The sequence below is a fragment of the Macaca thibetana genome, chromosome 5 (assembly GCF_024542745.1).
Source record: "Macaca thibetana thibetana isolate TM-01 chromosome 5, ASM2454274v1, whole genome shotgun sequence".
NCBI classification, from domain to species: Eukaryota; Metazoa; Chordata; class Mammalia; order Primates; family Cercopithecidae; genus Macaca; species Macaca thibetana.
Window position 1 is genome coordinate 176,845,185 of NC_065582.1, and position 16,897 is coordinate 176,862,081.

The 16,897-nt window shown below is 47.1% G+C and overlaps 2 protein-coding genes across 3 annotated transcripts in view; both read left to right on the top strand.

Annotated features, from left to right (window-relative positions):
- The window catches only part of SLC2A9 (solute carrier family 2 member 9), a 199,004-nt gene that overhangs the window by 25,456 nt on the left and 156,651 nt on the right, over positions 1-16,897 (top strand).
- NSG1 (neuronal vesicle trafficking associated 1) overlaps positions 1-16,897 on the top strand; it is a 556,677-nt gene that overhangs the window by 13,274 nt on the left and 526,506 nt on the right. The gene's annotated exons all lie outside the window — the stretch shown is intronic.

Here is a 16,897-nt window from a genome sequence, read left to right on the forward strand (position 1 = left end):
GCTGACATCATGCTCGGGACTTCACACACCTCATTTCATCCTTCTGGTGGCCTCATCTACAAGCTAGGGGTTCTTATTCCCGTTCTATAAATGAGTTATTCCAGAATTGATGTTGCAGATGGAGCCCCTGCTACCTCAAGCAACCAGAAGTGATTTGACTGGTAATGAAAACAGTTTGCCCTTTTCATTTTGGCCAACCGGAGGATATGCAAAAAGGAGAGCAAAATATCATCTCAAGTCTGCGTCAATGCACTGTCCCCTGTAAACACAGCTATGCAACCTCTCAGAAGAATGTTCCAGCAGGAGGTAGGCTCAGGATTGTGATTGAATAAAAACGATATTGGGAGTGCATTCACTTCTCTGCTTCTGCCTGGGGCCAAACAGACAATGAAATTTACCTTCTTTATGTTTCCCCTCATTAAACCCAAGCTTTTGGCTGCCCCCTCACTGCAAAGGTGGATGAGGGGAAACCCAGGAGGCTCTGAAAGCCTTACTTGCCTGGCTGTTGCTTGTAACTGATGTCTCCTCTTTCATCATGTTTCATTTCATTCTGAAAGCTAGCTGTGGAAACAAAATCGTCTCAGGTGTCTGGAGGCACAGGAGCCTCTTTCCCAGTGAGTCAGCCAGGCTCCTCCGGGAGAATCACTTGGGGAGGAGGAAAAAATACCACAAACCTGCAAACCCAATGATCAAGTCAAGCCAAAATGGGAGCTGAGTGTTTTTCTTAGCACAAGGGAGGTGTACTGAGGGCTCCGAACACCACCTTCAGGTAGGATAATTCCCTGGCGTGAGTCACAGGCATTGGCACAGGAATTGGCACAGGAATGCGGAAGTGCTCACAGCTATGACTGCCCACAATGGTGGCACACAATGCTAAGTCAGCAGAGGAAGAGGTGCAGGGGTGAAGTCCAGAGGAAACCAGGGGCAAGCTCCAAAGAACTCCTCCAGCAGAGCCTCGCGGGATGCACTTCGTCCCCACAGCAACAAGTTATGACAACTCATGTAAAATTTGTCTAACAAGGAAACTCATTAGAGACTCGGAGTCCAGGGTTTTTATTGGGGGGTGGTCATCTAGGCACTCTCTGCTTGGCATGCAGAAAATTCCAGATTTCCAGAAAGAAAGCAGATATAAGCCATACTGAGACAGCATAAGCCACACTGTTTGCACAGTTTAGGTACATTGAGTCACTCTTACCAGATCTGGGAACGGTGGCAACCCTTCCAACATCTAGATTCCCAGATGCAAGCCCAGGGCTTACCCTGCAGCAGGTTTTTCTAGGAAGAGAAGTCTCAGGCCTGCTGTGCAAGCTCTTTTCTACACAGGAGGCCTTACCTCGGGGAGCCAGGCTACATTAGGTAGCACTGCTGGGATTGTGGAATTTTGTTCTTGTGTGGCCCTAACTTCAGAGGGCCTGGTTCAGCAACAGGCACTTTTTAGAGGACTTCTGGACTGCGTTCTTCCCTGTGGCGGTGTGTTCAGTGGTGCAGACTGTCTTTATAAAACCCTAAGGCATTGTGGCATGACTTCCTCTCTTATGCAATGGTGTGTGTACTCTGGCCCGGCCACCAAGTGTTCTACTTCCATGTATTTTTATAGCACTCCTGAGAATAATTCCAAGGGAGTTCATGAGAGGCTCTGTGTGAATCAGTAAGACACATTAGTATTGTTAAACAGGCTACAAGATAATTTGCCTCCCATTGTCTGGCAATTTCTTTTATTATTTGGAGATGTTCTAAGCCAGTCTTCTTGGCTGGGAATTGCAGAGTTCAATTTTATGTCCAGAAGCTTGGCCTCCATGTTCCTGGCCTGGGAGATAATGGTAAATGATTCGTGGATTCTTGAATCTGACAAATAAATGAGTCTAGTCCCCTTATTTTACAAATATAGAAATAATAATATCAACAACACTATCACTAACCACCCCAACTTCCAGTTTTTATTATGTACTTCATATCAGCCCAGCACTGTGCTGTATCTTCATTCTCTCATTAAATCTTCACAATAACTCTTTAAGGAGGGCAACAATTTAACAGATGAGGAACCTGAGGCACAGAGAGGTTAAGTAACTTACTTAAGGTCACCCAGCAAAGAAGCGGCAGAGCTGAGAGTGGAATAAAGCCAATTCCAAGGACCCTTAACATTGACAGCACTGCCAGAGAGGCACACAGATTGCTGAAGATCACCCAAGATCACAGAAAGACTCAGTGGTGCAAGCAAGTGTTAAAGCCAGAACTCTTGGCTCTGTGTTAAGCCTCCTTTGTTTTAACCATGTAGCCTCTTATTCAATTGTTAGGCTGTAGTTAGTACTAGCCGTAACATCAATACTTCTGCATCAACTCATAACAATTTTGATCAGACTCATCATCTTATATCAATTGCAGGAGCTTCCTAACAGGCCTAGCAGCCTGTAGTCTAATTCCTGAAATGGCCTTCACACTGCACCTATGAAGAACCTTTTTAACCACAAATTAGAGCTGTCAATTCCATGCTAAAACCCTCCAATGGCTCCCCAGTGCCCACAGAATTTTGTGTACACTCCTGAGACTGGCAGGCAAAGCCAGGTACAGGCAACCTCCAAACTTCTACTGGGCCACCTTCCAACCCACTGTGTCTTTTACAGCTCCTCTGTGGCAACCTGTGGTCTCCAGTTTCTGCACCTTCAATAATTCTGTTCACTCTGTCTGTCATCCTCCACCTGAGCCCACTCCATCTGCCCTTCTTGCTTGCTTGACTTGGATTCCACAGCCTTTCTTGGCTTCCTACTATCATGGCATTTTTACTCCATGTTATAATTGTATGTTTACTTGGCTACTGTCTCCACTAGATCTTGAACTCCTTGAAGGCAAGAAACAGCGTAATTTGTATCTAGAAGACAGGATGGGAAGCTGGGCCCCTGGTAGTGAGGAAGCAGACCTGTGAAGTCAGACAGAAAGATACAAGAGTGTGCCTCGTGGTTGTTTGCTGAATGAAAAAGTAATACAAGGAATCCCAAGTGAGATACGAATGAGTGAGATGTCCCAAAGCAGGCCTAGAGATTACCTACCACAGCGGTCTTAAAGCAAATTTTTATTGCAGAATGTTTTCTTCAAACAAGAGCAAGTTCTCCCAACACATAAAAGGAAAGCTCTAGGTAAAGGCTTATATCTCCAAGCCTTTATGACTTGGCCTAAATCTCTCCTCCTTCTTGAAGCCTCAGGTCACAGTGCAATTGTGATGGCATGGGCTCTGTAGTTGGGTTGATTACGTCAGCAGGGTAAACTTGCTGCTATAATAAACAAGCCCCTGTATCTCAGTGGCTTAACACAATGAAAGTTTTCATTTATATCACCTCATTTGAAGGAGATGAGCGGGAACACTCTGTTCCATGAAGCCATTCAGGGACCCCAATTCCTTAAGTGAAGTGGTTCCACCATTCTCTAGGACTTTGGAGTCCTCTGCTGGTTCCTCTGCGGCTGGCCAGCTGACAGGAGCAAGCGTGGAGCAGGCAAACAGACTCAAAATGTCTTGGTGGAGGTGACACATGTCCCTTATACTCACACTCCTTGCTTGAGAAGTAGTCATATGGCCCCACCTAGATGCAAGGGACTCGGTAAGGTGGCCTGGCAGTGTGTCCAGGAAGAGAAGAGCACTGTGCGGTCTAGCAGGCCCTGCAGTTCTACCATCTTTGGCATGGCTTTGGGATGTGTTTCTCCACTCCAGAGTTCTCTGTTGTGAATGAAACTTCTCAGGATGGCTACAAGGTTTGAATGAGATGAGATATCCAAATGTCTGATACATACTTAGCAGTCAGCCAATCTTCATTCCATGTCTCCTCTTCTCCCCTAAAACAGAGGTATTGATATCATCATCTTTGTATTTTCTACACTTAGAACTGGAAAAAGTAACGGTTAAGAGATGGACTCTGGATCCTGGCTCCCTGGGGCATGCCAGTGGTGTGAGGTTGGGAGGGCTGCTTGTGGCTCTGTGGCTCAGACACCTCATCTGCCCAAAACAGAGGTAACAAATAGTACCCTTGTGGAGGGCAGGAAGTGAGTCAGTATGCCTCCAGTTCTTAGAATAGTACACTGCATATTGTAACTATGATGTGTGGGTTACCTGTTTTATTATTATATGGTTACTGCCGCACAGCAAAAACTCAAAACAAATTCTTATTTAAGCACCCATTCTGTATCATGCATCACCAGTCATGTGTTCACATATGTGAGGTTCACAAATCTCAAGCTTGGGGAATGTTTGTGCAGTGAATTCTCTGAGCAAACTTCATCACGGGCTTCAGCCTTGGGGTAACAAGGCCTTTCACCTGGGCTATTGCTGAATTCAGACCTGGAAGACAAGCATTGGCTTACAAACAGCTTGCAGGGAACTTTTGAGAAAAGTGTTCCTGCAGGGGACCCAGGCTATGTGTCAAGGCTTCCAGCCCCTCCAGAGTCTGTAGAGGCTTCTGTCGGCCATTTCCCGACGTCACAGTAAGCAACTTGCGCAGACTCCCAAAGCAATGCTTGGCAGTGGGTGAGCTGAAAACCCTGTTTTCCCACCAGGATCCTGAGTGCAGTGCCAACACAAAGGAAAAGAGAAAATTTCCTCCCGATCAGCATCCTTTTCGTTTCCTTACATTAATTCCAGGAAACCAGTCATTACTGAGGCCTTCCAGGGTGGGTATTAGCCAGACTCCTTGCAAGACAGCTGCAATAGCTTGAATTAGTCTAAGAGTGCCATAGGGACCAAGTTCACGTGCAAGAATGACCTTGCACATGCGGAGGTCTCCTGCTCATCAGGTGGCAGGAGGGGTGTCTGTGAAGTCCTGGATACTCATTACGTATGCCAGCTTCTCTGAAGGGTCTTTACTCTGTAGGTACTTGCAGTAGTTCTTGGGGCAGCCTCTACCCCCTGTCTTGCTGTGGCCCCTCTAATCCTTGCGCTTAGCAATCATCACTGTTTCTCCTGTTAGACTCTGTAGTCCTTGGGGGTAGTTGCTGCTGTATTCACTGGGGTCTGACAGAGTATCCAGTCCATAGCAAAGGCTTAGTTGATATAGTTAATAATTACTTTTTTTTTTTTTTTAGATGGAATCTCGCTCGGTCACCCAGGCTGGAGTTCAGTGGCGCAATCTCAGCTCCCTGCAACCTCTGCCTCCAGGGTTCAAGTAATTCCCCAGCCTCAGCCTCCTGAGTAGCTGGGACTACAGGCATGCGCCACTACACCCAGCTAATTTTTGTATTTTTAGTAGAGATGGGGTATCACCATGTTGGCCAGGCTGGTCTCAAACTCCTAACCTCAGGTGATCTGCCCGCCTTGGCCTCCCAAAGTGCTGGAATTACAGGTATGAGCCACTGCGCCCAGCCAATATTTACTCTTAAATCAATAAATGCACCATTAGGTTTATCTGCTTAACTTTTACATCTTAATCATGAGTTCAAGAGTTCAGTTTGTGGAGCAGTTGCATTTGTGCCCTGAAGTTTGGCAGCTCCAGCACAAAAGCCTCTCCAGCGCATATAAGCTGTGACTGTGGGCAGGTTATATAACTCTCAGGCGCCTTGTTTGTAAATGAGGGCTTTTACCACTAGGGCTGTCGTGAGGGTGAAGTGAGATTATTTATGTGCTTTGCTAGAGTTTCTGTATTTCTGTAGTTGTAAGGAACAACATCAACTTAATCTGATTAAAGCCGAAAAAGTTGTTGAGAAGAGTAGGTTGCCCACAGGATCAGTGGGAGGGCTGGAGAGCCTGGCTTGGAAGCTCTGTAGCTGGAGATCCTACCCTAAATCATTCCCAGAGCTGGTCCTATGGGCTCCTCTGCAGCCACCACTGCTGTTGACTGCACCGCTGGCACAGGACATTGCTGCCCCCAAACCCAATCTCACCAGAGCTCCCTCTGCTGCTGGAGAATCCTTCTCAGCCCCATGTCTTAGCCCCACTAGCACCTTGGTCAAAGTTCTGGCGTCTGATTGGCTGAGCCTTAGTCACATGTCCACTTCCAGCTGCAAGGGATGCTGGGAGAGCGAATGTCTGGCATGTTTAGCTTCTGTAGTGATGTGTCCTCTGTTTCCCACTCAGGATTCTAAGGCAGCAAAGTCTTCCAGGTGGGAAGAGGGCTTCTGATGCTGGTGAGCCTAAAAGGCAGATAAATGTCCAATAGAGGACATAAAGCCTTGACATTGACTAAGTGGTCAATGTCAGGTAAATGTCCAGCCACTGAGAGAGAACACAGTGGTCATTCTGAAGGCTGCTGGTAGCACCCTAATGAGGGCTCAGGAATCAGTGTCCTGGTAGCCCCAGTGAGGGGATGGCAGTTTGGACCAGTTGAGTGGTGGAATGGTGGAAGTGGTGAGAAGCCTTTTTGAAGCCAGGCAATATATTAGTTTTCTAGAGCTGCTGTAACAAAGTACCATGGACTGAGCGACTGAAAGAACAGAAATGTGTTATTCCATAGTTCTAGAGGCCAGAAGTCCAAGATCAAGGTGTTGGCAGAGTGGGTTCCTTCTGAGGGCTTTGAAGAAAGGCTCAGTGCCAGCCCCCTCTCTCTGGCTCACAGATGGCCATCTTCTCCCCATGCCTCTTTACATCATCTTCCTCCTGTGCCTATCTCCACATTTCCCCTTTTTATCAGGGTACCAGTCATGTTGGATTAGGGCCCACTCTAATGACCTCATTTTAATGTTATTTGCTTTGTAAAGACTCTCCAAATAAGGTCACATTCTGAGGTACTAGGGATTAGGACTTCAACATATGAAGTTTGGAGGGGAACAAAATTCACTGTGTACCAGTGTCTGTCTTTGTGTCCTCTTTCTATAAAGGACACCAGTCATAGTGGAGTAGGGTGGGCCTTATTCCAATATGACCTCATCTTCATTAGTTATACCTGCAGTGACCCTATTTCAAATAAGGACCCATTCTGAGATATGGGGAGTTAGGACATTAGTATATAAATCTGGAGGTATAGGGTTAGATACAATTCAACCCTAACAGTCAGGGATGAGTGAGGGTGGATTAGTTGAGGAAATTGGATCAAGGGCAGGAGTTAAGAATGACTTCGTGGTTTCTGGCTGAGCAACTGGAGAATGGTGGTCCCATTCACTCAGGTAGGGAGGAGGAGATAAAGGAAAGGAATTCAGGGGCAGAGGTACAGGCTGATGAGTCCCATTCCACACTGGTATAGTAAGGGATCTGTGCCCCAACTATGCCCAGTAGGACATAAAGAGAAGTTTGTTAGAAGCTTCCGGGAAAGTTCCTCTTAGCACCAAGAGATCTATGAGAGGTCGACGTTACTTTCTCCAGCCATGCATGAATAGAAAAGCATGTGGCCGAAACTGCTACCAGGAGCCATCCTACAATTGTGAGCGCATGCTGCCTTAGGATGAGGTCAAAACTATGGAAAGCAGAGTGAAGCAACCAGGTGGCACCTGGATTCTTGGCCATTCTGAGCCACTAGATCGGCCTTCCTTGAAGCTCACCACTCCTGTAAATTTGCATTTCTGTAAGTGTCCTCATTGTTCAGCTATTTTGAGTTGAGGTTTCCTGTTACTTGCAGCCAGGAGCATCCTTAAATGACACAATGCATTATCAGCTCCAGTGGATGGAAGATCTTTGAGATCCAGGGTTATGTTCCGTATGTTCATCTCTGTGTCTAGCTCAGGGCCCAGTACTCAGCACATGTTTGTTGAATGAGTCAGTGCATGATGTAGATCAGTATCTTGCACACTGAGGTCTGGAAACTTCATCATCAATATAAATAGCTGTAGCTGTTGATAATATATTCTATCCTCACTCCATGCTATCAGTAAGATAGTTGTGAAGCCAGAAGGAAAGAGAAAACAGAAAGAAGATAAATACCTCGCAAGCAGAGGGTGTCTCCCCTCCTCACCTCATTTCCTTCCATCAGACCATTTGCTTACGTCTGAAACCTGGGAATCTTCTGTGTTCTTCTTTCACTTTCTGCAGCACCCTCTGTTCTCAAACCTGGAGCCAATCACCCAGGAAGTCCTGCCTATTCTACTCTCAAAATATATCTTACATCCATCTACTTCCTTCTGTTTCCTGAAGCCATGGTTAGGTGGAGACAGGCAGGAAGGTTTCTTGGTGGAAATTCGAGGAACTCCTCCCAGAGGAAAGATGGAGGTTGGGCAAGCACCAATAACAGGCATCCCATACATCACTCCAGGGAAACAGCAGATTCTCAAGAACTATTTTTCCCCTCATCTTTTTCTACTTCAACCCTCTAAAAGGCATCTTTATTTTATAGTAGTAGAAAATAACTGTGTCTCTCTAGGTGCCTGCTGGAGGAGCCTGCAGTGCATGTGGCAAGCCTGCATTGGTTAGCCCAGGCTGCCGTGTCAGAATACACAGATGGAGTGGCTTCAACAACATTCATTTTCTCACAGTTCTGGAGGCTGGAAGGCCAAGATCAAAGTGTCGGCAAGTCTTTTCCTCCCGAGGCCTCTCTCCTTGGCTTGCAGATGGCTGCTTTCTCGCTGTGTGCTCCCTGTGTGTGTGCATCCCTGGTGTCCCTTCCTCTTCTTATAAGGACACCAGTCATCCCACATTAGGGTGGCTTCCTTATGACCTCATTTTAGCTTAATTGCCTCTTTAAAGGCCCTGTCCCCAAATGCAGTCACATTAGGGGTTAGGGCTTTAACAGGCGAGCCTTAAAAACATCCAAATCTGTCTCTTTCTCCACCTCTAAATTTAGCTTGCTTTGTGTTGGCTTCATTGTCAGGCATTCTCTCCTGTGGAGGTGCAAGGTGGCCCCAGTTTGGTGGAAATTCTCCTTCCGATCATTGTAATTAAAGTCCCAGGCATGAATCTCCTTGGCCTGAGCGAGGTTACATGCATTCAAGGGTTCTCAACCAGGGGGCAGGAACACAGTTCAGTCCATGACTTTCAGGCTGTAATTGTCTCAGAAAGTCAATTGCCCAGAAGCAGAGCCTGAGACAGGGGTTGGGATGTGCACATGGCTTGTGGAGGAAGGGCTCTTCAGGAGTAATCTTTAAGGTGAGGAAAGCAGAAAGCAACAGGGGAAGGAGCCAGGCAAGGCTGCACTCCCCAGTCAAGTTTAGCCTCATCTGGGGGAGTTCTGGGATATAATCACAACACAGAGTCACCCAACTTGAAGTAAGGGGCTGCATCCGCCCCTACCACTCATCTGTCACTCGCTGCAGGAAGCCCCGGGAGAGGGGGATCCACCTTCGGAGCCAATGTCAATCTTCTGGAGAAGAGTCAACCCTGAGCCTTTAGAAGCCAGCATTCATTGAGCTGGGGAAATCCCTGAGGGGATAGGTAGATACCAGCCAGCTGGGAAACCTGATCCTCAACCCTGCTTCTCCCAGCCTTAGAAGACTTGACTAGCATAGTGAGAATGGCAAGAACTCTGGAAGAAGGAAACGGGTTCATGATGGGACATAAGGAGAAAGCCTGGGCATGATAGATAAGACCAGAAGACTTCGGGAAGGCAGGGTTCCAGAGTGTAAAACAAAGCGTCAACACATCCAAAACATGAGGCTTCAATGGTACAAGCTGTCCCTGCATCACCGATTTGTTTTATTATGGACACAACCCCTTTGGTATTACAGATGCATGAGCCGGGAAAGCAGGGATAGAAATCATAAGAAATCTTCACCCCTGTCCCCCACTGCCTAGCACACATCTACCAGAACCAAATACTGGCCTTCTCTGAGCTCACACAGGACTTTTGGTTCCCTGTGTTATGTCACTTGGCATTTTGGGTTGTACTCATTATGTTCCTGTCTCTTGCCTGATAAGGGAGCTCTTCGACATAAGAACCATGTGTATTTATGGCCCCTAGCTCCCAACACAGCAGCTTGTGTGCAGCAGGCAAGCAGTAGACGTTGGTTGGATAAATGGAAGGATGGGTGGAGAATGCTCGATGCTTGAATTTTTCTCCCACAACTCCCCAGTGTGGCCATCCTTGCTTGCATCTGAGCATCCTTGTATGCTTGCACGCTTTCCGTTCCCTCATCCATTTATTTACTCACCACGTATCTGTTGAGTGCTTTCTATACGCCAAGCACTCAGGCATGAGCAAAGCTGCCAAAGTCCCTGTCCTCCTGAAGCATGCAGCCAAGCAGGGAGCACAGCCAAGTGACAAGCATGTGGACTGTGCCATTCGGCCTGTGACAAGTACCAATGCAGAAAATAGAGCAGCCCAAAGAGGTCAGAAGATGCTGGGGAGGGTGAAGAGCTCACCACTTTGTTCCAAAGGGTCTCTAAAATGCTGACTTGTGCAGGGAGCACTGAAGGAAGCACGGGAGTGAGCCATGCCCAACCCTGGGAAATAGCTCTCCAAGCGGAGAAGGCAGCAGGTGCAAAGGCCCAGGGGCAGAAAGAGGCTCCACTTCTTTGAAGATGAGAGTGGAGGTCAGTGTAGAGATAATCATAGGAAGCTACATGGGATATTTGGAGTCAGATCCTGAGGACTTTGCGGGCCAGGGTTGAGACTCTTCCTCTGAGCAAAATGGGAAGTCACTGGAACTTTTAAAGAACTGATCTGACTTGCATTTGGAAGGGTGTGCTGTTATCAGGGGATCTCAGAGCCTGGTTGGGAGAACTTTGCAATAGCCCAGGTGAGAGAGGACATGGTTTGCACCAGGGCTGGAAAACAAGGGAAGGCAGGTGTCTGGGCACAGATGCAGGTGCAGAAATACAAGCAGAGGGCATGTGGGAAGGGTCTCTTGGGATTGCCTCTGTGTTCTCAGTGAAAAAGAAAGCATGGTCATCAGCTGAGAATGATAAATAGGGGATTTGAAGAGAGAGAGAAGACATATGAAATAGTCCTCTAGGAGAGAAGGGTGCTGGATGGACTGGGAATATGTAGACTCAGGGGAGCCTTAAAGCTTCTTGAGGTTGGTGGTCATGAATTTCAGGTGAGACAGGACAACACAGTCGTAGGTTTTTCTACAGCCAACCTGAGCTTTGTAGATGCCCGGTAGACAGAGATTTAACCAGCGGGGTTTTTGCCAGGCGTATGTAATGAAAGGGGGTGGATGGGCATATCAATGTTTAAAGGGATGAGCCAAGGAATTCAAGCTGGGTACGCAGGAATGGATGGACACGAGGAGGGTGAGGGATGTGGAAACAAGGCATGATCTTGGCTTATAGGCCCAGTCAGGCTGAAGATTTATTGGAAGGGTCTATGGAGAAAGCCATTATTTCCATAGGTTCTCTGGTCTACTAGGGCTTAATGAAAAGCACTTTCCAAATTCAAACTGAAGTAGAATTCCCTGTGTCTTCCCCTAATCCGTCCTGGTGCTCTGCACCAAGTTAAAGCATGGCATGGAGGAAGGTGGCTCTCATGCTTTCTCTGGCCTTCTCTTGTCCAGGCGAAATGTCTCCAGCCCCTTTGACACTTCTCAAGGGACATGCCCTCCAATCTCCTCATCACCCTACCGTTCTTCCTTGTATTTGGTCTCTTTTTCCCCTTGAGAGCTGATGACTTTCTGGGTTTCATTGGGAAGATTCTACACCATTGGAGAAGCTAAAAACAATGAATCAGGCATCCCAGGTGGAGTTCTGGGGGCACTGGAGTTCTGCTTTCAGAATTGATCTCCCTTGTTTCTGTTGCTGTCCATCCACAGGAAACAAATGGAAACAATGATTAAAGTCCTGCTCTGAAGCCCAGTGAGTCAGCTTTGCAAAGAATTTGCACACATTTCCATCCTCACTGCAATGCTGTCAGACTGAGGGTTATTTTGGGAAGGAATATATTAATATGATAAACTAGCCCAGAGAGTGTGCAGTCCCATTTGCACATGTTTCAAGTCAGACTTTCATGTAATTTTAACATTCTCACAACCTTTCATGCAATTTTAACATTAGCACAAAATACACCATCATGTCCAAAGCAAGGGTTCAGACCAAAGCCTTTGGAGGCATCCTTGGCTCCTCTATGCCTATCCACCTCTATCCAGTCCATCAGCAAATCCCACCAACTCAGTCTTCAAAATATGCTAGGATCTGACCACTTATCACTACGCGCATTGCTCCCAGCCTGGTCCAAATCATTACCAGTGGTTGACTAAGCTGTTGTGGTAGCTCCCCAGCTGGTCCCCCTGCTTTCACACTTGCCCCCTGCAGTCCAGGAGCAACAGAGAAGATGGAGTGACAGGATTGAGGGAAAGGGGCTCTGCAGTTGGTAGCAGCCATCAGACAGTGTCAGGAGGTGACATGTGAGCTAAAACCCTGGTGAGATAAGACCGTGATGTCACGAGAAGAGGGGATGGATGGCAGGGACAAGGGCCATGAGTCAGGAGCCAGCCTTGTGCACCCAGAGGGCAGTGAAAAGGCTGATGAGTTTGGAGTTGGCAAGAGTGGTGTGACTGGTAATGAATGAGCTGATGGTGGCTGGATCACAGCCACACTGGGGGACTGGAGATGGGAGAAGTGGTTTGATTTGGGATCTGTTTTCGAAGTAGTGCAGCTAGCACTCAGTGATGGATTGGATATGGGTTGTTGAGAAAATAAAAGATTTAAATATTATTCCCAGACTTTTGGCCTAGGCCACTTAGAAGACAGAGGCTTCATTTACTCAGATGGGAGGGCTGTGGAAAGAAGAGTTTGGTGCACGTTGCAGGGGCTGGTTAGTAGTGGGGATCCAAGAGTTCTGTTTTGGACGTGCTTGTTTTGAGAAACCTCCTAGGCCTCCAAGTGGGAATTCCAGGAGGCAGCTAAATATGTGAGTCTGGAGTTGAGAGGAGAGTCCATCCAGGTCAGGGACATAGGTGGGAATTGTCATCATCTGAGACAAAGCGACTGGATGAAACTACCCAGGGAGGGCATATAGATGGAAAAGTGACTGGAGAGATGAGCTGGAGCTCTGGGACACCCAAGGTTGAGGGGTGAGGACAAATCAGCCTAAACACAGAAGGAGAGGCTGGGAGGGGGAAAACAGGGGAGAGTGGGGTTGCAGATGTCCAGAGAAGACCAGGTTTCAACAGAGAGGGAGTGGCCCACATATCACATGCTGCTGAGAGGCTGTACAAGGGAAAGGCAGAATTGGCCGCTGGATTTGTCAAGGCAGATGTTGATGGCCTTCAGAAAGGCAGTCTCAATGGAGTGGTAGGAACAACTAATTCACGTGGGGGTGAGGACAGGACACAGCTGGGGCCACGTTTGTCGAGGAGTCTCACTTGGAGAGGAACAGAGGCAAGGGCCAGTAGCTGTGAGGATGAGGGCCAGGAGAGACAGCGCTGAGATGTGTACTGAGATGTGTTTGTGCAGGGGTGAATGAGTTGAGAGGGAAGAATTTTTTTTTTCTTTTGAGACAGGGTCTCATTCTGTCACCTAGGCTGGAGTGCAGTGATGCAATCATGGCTCACTGCAGTCTTGACCTCCCAGGCTCAAGCAATCCTCCCACCTCAGCCTCCCAAGTATCTGGGATTACAGGGGTGCTTCACCACATCCAGATAATTTTTCTTTTTCTTTTCTTTTCTTTTTTTTTTTTTCTTTTTGTAGAGACAAGGTCTCACTATGTTGCCCAGGCTGGTCTCAAACTCCTGGGTCAAGCGACCCTCTCACCTTGCTCTCTCAAAGCGCTGGGATTGCAGGTGTGAGCCACTTCACCTGGCTGGAAGGAATTCTTTACTGGGGTGGAGGCTGCCTGGGAAGGAGGAGGTGAAATCTGATGTGGGAGGAGACTGGCACGCCCTGGATCAGAGCAGGGAGAGCTCACCCAGGCGCAGGTGGGCAGGTGAGTTTGGGGTGGCTGGAGGAGATCGTCCTCAGCTGACAACAGCCTTTGCCACCCGCTCTGTGAATTGATCATTAACATTGACAGATACAGGTGTCTAAGATTAAAGGATACAGCCTCTGTAACAGCTGTCAGCTTTCTTGCACTATTCCAGAGGTCTCACACTGAGTCTGTCCTAGGGAGCACAAGTCTTAAGGGGTGGGTCCGAGAATCTAGATATTTGTGTTTAGTTTAGTGAATCTAGTAAGCAGTCAGGCTTGAGGGTGCCCCAGAGGGGCTCACAGTACTCTTAAGATCATCAGTAATATTATCTGAGTATCCAATGTCCAATCTGCCTGTCGCAGGGCAGTGGAGAAGGTGTACGGGATTAGGGGGTCGAGTTCTGATTTCTCGCCAGCCCTTTATTCTCGCTGTCTACAGATTAATGAACACATCATTTTGCCCAACCTCCAAGAACCCTCAGAATCCGGCCACTGCATTCCTCTCCTGCCTGACCTATCTGGACGGTCTTATCACAAACTTTTCTTACCCCAGAACCTACACCAGTGAAGATTTGCCCTGTGAGGCCTCAACTGGTAGAACTGAGACCCACAGGCCCATAGATGGGAGCTACAGAGAGAATATTTTGGCTTGTCCTGAGAAATTAAAAAAGAAAAAAAGGTTTTGCAGTCAGGATGCTTCTGCCCTTGGATGGAAGGTCAAAGAGAGAGGCAGCATTTCTGGGCCCCAAAGCTAGGGTCACGTGGTGGAGGGGCAGGGGGCAGGGACCACAGAGAGAAGGCTGGAGCCACAGAGGAGCTGCACCTGCGATGGTCACAGAGGGTGGGAGTGGGGCAGCTTGCTTTTCCCCGTCCCAGTCCTCCATGAAGGCCTCTCCTTGGTCAACACCCCAGCCCCCAGGAAGCCAGAACCCTACCAGGAGTGGCCAATCCTACCAGGAATTCCTCCTATGAAGCCAGAAGGCAGGGGATTCAGGGAGAGCAGTTCCCTTGGAAACAGAGCAGATACTAGAGAACAAGCAGGCAGGAGACGCACAGGTCCCAGGTGTACACGCCCATAGCCTCGATGCCTTTACTTCTACAAGTCAGGATTGCTTTTTAATAAGCTTTTGTGGGACAATGTATTTGATGCCTGTGTTCCTAATTAGACTGTAAAGTCCATGAGGTGAGAACAGGAATGACTCCCTTTCCCAGCAGAATACCAGTGTCTGACCCTCACTGTTTGCTGACTGAGCTGGAGAACACGCTTTCAGCCCGGGTTCCCCACTCCAAAGCCTTATCTCCCACCCCTCCTCTCACCCACTGCCCCACTTTCTCCATAAGGAAACTGGAGGTTCCTTAGAGGCCCGCAGGGAGAGCCAGGAACTCTGAGCAGCGTCGTGTGTGGCTGCTGTGTGTGGAGGTTCCACCAACAGAAACGAATACCTTCAGGCTCATCTTGATTGCACCCAGAGCTTGTGACCTTGCTCACAGAATCAGGGACCTGCATCTTGAATGGAGGTTTTAAGTGTCTGCCAAGTCAATGACTTTCTATTTTCTACCATGAGGTCCATTTAAATGGATTCTTTAAAAGCAAAATTATATTTCTTTTTGAATAATTAATACATTCCTGTGGCTGAACTTTCAAAGGGATCAACTGAATATAAAGTGAAGGGTTTCCTTTCCATTTGTGTCCTCCAGCCATTCTGCTCCCCTCCTTGGAGGCAACTGGTGTTACCCGTTTTTTGTATGTCTTTTCCAAGGTTTGTGTCTAATCTACACACACAGAGACACACAGAGATGCACACACACAGATACTTTTTTACATAAATTGTTGCATATTTTACAAAAAGTTCTGTACCTTACTCTTTGTACTTGGTATATCTTAGAGATCTTTCCATATCAGAATATGGAAAGCTGCCTCTGTTTTAATGTCTGCATCATGTCCCACCATATGATGTATTATAATTTATTTAAATAGTCCTTTATTCATGGACACTTGGGTTGTCTCAACCACGGGCTACTACAGTGAACAAGCTTTGTACTATCGTCATTGAGCTACAAAAGTCATTGACCATGGAATTCTCCAGGAAGATCTAGAAAGAGAATAAAAATTAGTGGAAAGTTTGAAACAAATCAGAAAGAGTGGATAGGGCTCTGGACTACAAGTCAAGAGATTTAACTCCTAAAAGTAATTTTTAAAAGGATCCCTATCAAGTTCCTAGCTTCCCACAATTTACAAAACAATTTAATATCTGCTAACTCATTGAGTCTATAGGAAAAAAATAAGCTGTAAAGGGCTTATTATCTCCCCAACTCCTTGACTCACTGACTACATGACCTAAAACAAGTTTCTAGGCCGGGCGTGGTGGCTCACACCTGTAATCCCAGCACTTTGGGAGGCTGAGGCGGGCAGATCACCTGAGATCAGAAGTTTGAGACCATCCTGGCCAACATGGTGAAACCCTGTCTCTACTAAAAATACAAAAATTAGCTGGGTATGGTGGTGCATACCTATAATCCCAGCTACTCGGGAAGCTGAGGCAGGAGAATCGCTTGAACCCGGGAAGTGGAAGCTGCAGTGAGCAGAGATTGTGCCAATGCACTCCAGCCTGGGCGGTAGAGCGAGACTCTGTCTCAAAAATAAAAATTAAAAATAAAGCAAGTTTCTAGCTTGCCAGCAACCTAGTTAACTTGTTTATAAAATAAAGATTATAAGAGTACCTATCTCTTTGGGTCATTTTAAGGATTAAATGAACTACTCATGGAAAGTACTTAAAACAGGGTCTATCCTATAGCAAGAATTCAATAAATGTGGGCTTTTAGGATCATTTTGCAAAAGTGAGGAAAAGAAAACACAGAGCAATGAAGTTCAAAGTCTCCTAGTTCCTGAAGGATAGAGCTGGTGCAGGAATCCAGGTCCCCAGACTTCCAAACAAGTCAGGTATTTGAGCCATGAGGTCTTAGGCATGTGTTTGTAAAACAGTGATGGCAGTCCTGACACAGAGCTGTTAATAATAATTATTGCCATGGAAATTTCCCTGATCTTCTTTGAGAGGATTAGTCCAGTCATGCACTTAGTACTGTAGTTCATCAAATCTAAGATGCCATTGGGTCTAAAGAGTATTGTTATTTTATGAGTCACTGGAAAGGAAAGGAAATAAGGAAGAGAGGGAGGGAGGGAGGGAGGGAGCCAACTAAAGTTGTAGAACGCTATGCTGC